Here is a 2,999-nt window from a genome sequence, read left to right as displayed (position 1 = left end):
TGCTAAGGAAGGGGAGCGGGGGGTGGTGACACCCTGGGTGCAAACTGCGCAGGCGCGAGCTCCAGACCCGCGGGCGTGGGAGGAGCTCGCAGAAGGCGCCGGCCCTGACGCACGGCCTGTTAAGCCCGAGGTCCTAGTGGACCGCCCAGTTTTGCGTCACGTGTTGGGGGGCGGGGCAGGGGTGGGACTTCGCGAGTAGCAGGCGGAGGCTGAGTGAGGCCCCTGGGGACTGCCAGCATGCCTGAGAGGGGTTCCGCCGAGCGGGAAAAGGGAAGTCGGCGGGAGGTTAGAGCCACCGAGGCCCTCCCGTCTTGCTGCTGCTCTGAGGCCTGCCTCTGGTCGGTCGCCCTGGCGGCTGCCCCCGTTCTTCCTCATTTCTTGTTGACTGTTCACGAGCACCAGCCTCCTCGCGCGCAGTGCCCCGACCGCATTCTCGACGACTAATGGGGAGGAGGCGGACGCCGGTGCTGCGCGGCCCAGGGCTCGGTAGGGCCCGGGTGGAGCCCAGCGGCATTCTTGTCAACACATCCTGACGGTTCTAGTGTCGGGCCGCGGGCTTGAAAAAGACACGCGCCCAGGGTCTGCCCCTCGGAATCGAGGGGTCCTCGGTGGGGTTGCTAAGGAGCTCGCGAATTTCAGCAGGAGAGCACAGTCCAGCTCCAATTTTCAATCGGGTACACTGAGACATTTTGGGGTCCTTAAGAGGAGCTCATGACCAGAAAGGGGCACCTCGTATGTCCACCCACACAGCAAAGCTGGTTTTATAACCAACATGCAATTTCACCGTCAATGTCACTGTTGTTCCGTTCACATTAGTCACCCTGGGTGGCTGTACATTTCATGCTGCCATTGGACAGAACGTTTTTGGGCCTGTTTAGGAATTTCCATCAAAGCCAATTTACCAGACACACAAGCAAATCATTCATGGCCTCATCACCCCTTGTGTTCCACATCAAACCATCATCTTCCAGCTTGGTCACCCACATTATTCACTACACTCAGTCTGACTGGCTTTTGCCTGTTTGTGGAAATCACATCCACCTTCAAAAGATGCTTTAAGGCTGGGCGCGGTGGCTCATGCCAGTAATCCCAGCACTTTAGGAGGCCAAGGCAGGTGGATCACCTGAGGTCAGGAGTTTGAGACCATCCTGGTCAACATGTTGAGACCTCGTCTCCACTAAAAGTACAAAAAGTAGCCGGGAGTGGTGCCAGACGCCTGTAATCCCAGCTACTCAGGAGGCTGAGGCAGGAGAATTACTTGAACCTGGGAGGTGGAGGTTGCAGTGAGCCGAGATCACGCCGCTGCACTCCAGCCTGGGCAACAGAGCAAGACTCTGTGTCAAAAAAAAAAAAAAATTTGACCTGACCTGATGAACTTCTAGATGTAACCACCAATTTACAGGAAGTACAGAATAGAGGAACATGCTAAATGACACCACAAAAAACAACTGGCAAAGTACAGACTGTGGGAAACAGTACAAGACAAATATATTCTTTATCAAATTCCAAAGGAAAAAAAGAGGGGAAGGGTCAATCTACAGATTAAAAGAGACTGGCAAATTTGTTGAGCCATACATTCATTTATGATTTGCAACCTTTTATATGTGTATTATACTTCAATTAAACATTTTGAAGAAAAAGCAGACTTGAGACATCAACCAATCACAAAAAACTTTATTTCCTTTTTTTTTTTTTTTTTGAAACGGTCTCACTCTGTCCACCAGGCTTGAGGGCAGTGGTGCGATCTTGGCTCACTGAAACCTCCGCCTCCTGGGTTCAAGTTATTCTCCTGCCTCAGCCTCCCGAGTAGCTGGGATTACAGGCGAGTGCCCAGCTAATTTTTGTATTTTCAGTAGAGATGGGCTTCACCATGTTGGTCAAGCCGGTCTCAAACTCCTGACCTCGTGATCTGCCGGCCTCGGCCTCCCAAAGTACTGGTATTACAGGTGTGAGCCACAGCGCCAAGCCCGCCAACCTCCTTCTTGTCTGGGGACTAAATTGCCTTTGTAGAACTAACTTTAGCCACAAGATTAGAAATTATGGTTTAGGAGTCATGCAGCTGGAGGCTACAAGATTCTGACCCTCCCTCAACTGCTCCTAAGATCAGTGCTTGAGACATTTTGCAGATCCTGCACTTGATGGCTCAGCTGGTACCACCCAGATCAACAAACTGGCTCATCTGATCTTGTGACCCCCCACCCAGGAACTGACTCAGCACAAGAAGACAGCTTTGACTCCCTATGATTTCATCACTGACCAATCAGCACTCCTGGCTCACTGGCTTCCCCCCACCCACCAAGTTGTCCTTAAAAACTCTGCTCCCTGAATGTTCGGGGAGACTGATTTGAGTAATAATAAAACTCCAGTCTCCTGCACAGCCAGCTCTGTGTGAATGACTCCTTCTCTATTGCAATTCCCCTGTCCTGATAAATCAGCTCTCTCTAGGCAGCAGGCAAGGTGAACCCCTTGAGTGGTTATACTATCGTTCAGAGAAGGGGGTTAATTGCCAAGATGAGCAATCTTTGTTATAATAAATGCTTTTTCATGAATTTATTGAGGCAAACAGTGAAGGCACATACTGGTTTACAGTCTAATATTCCTGAACAAGAATCTCCTGGATCAAATAGTAAGTCATGCTGACCCAGAGATCTTAGGTCTCAGTCCTGCTGGCTAAGCTGTGTGGATGCAGGTGGTCTTATTCCTCATCATCAGGACAGTAGGCCCTGAGATAGTCTGAACTCAAATCTCATGTTGAATTGTAATCCACAGTGTTGGAAGTCCAGCCTGGTGGGAGGCATTTGGATCATCAGGGCAGATCCCTCATGCATGGCTTGGGCCATCCCCTTGGCCATAAGTGAGCTCTCTCTGAGTTCACATGAGATCTGCTCACTTAAAAATGGGTGGCACCTCCCCCTACTCTCTGGAGCTTCCTCCCGCTTTTGCCATGTGACCTGCCTGTTCCCCCTTCTCTCCTTCCACCAAGAGTAAAAGCTCCCTAA

This window comes from Mandrillus leucophaeus, unplaced genomic scaffold (genome assembly GCF_000951045.1).
Source record: "Mandrillus leucophaeus isolate KB7577 unplaced genomic scaffold, Mleu.le_1.0 Scaffold1, whole genome shotgun sequence".
Classification (NCBI taxonomy): domain Eukaryota; kingdom Metazoa; phylum Chordata; class Mammalia; order Primates; family Cercopithecidae; genus Mandrillus; species Mandrillus leucophaeus.
Note: the sequence above shows the minus strand (reverse complement) of the source record.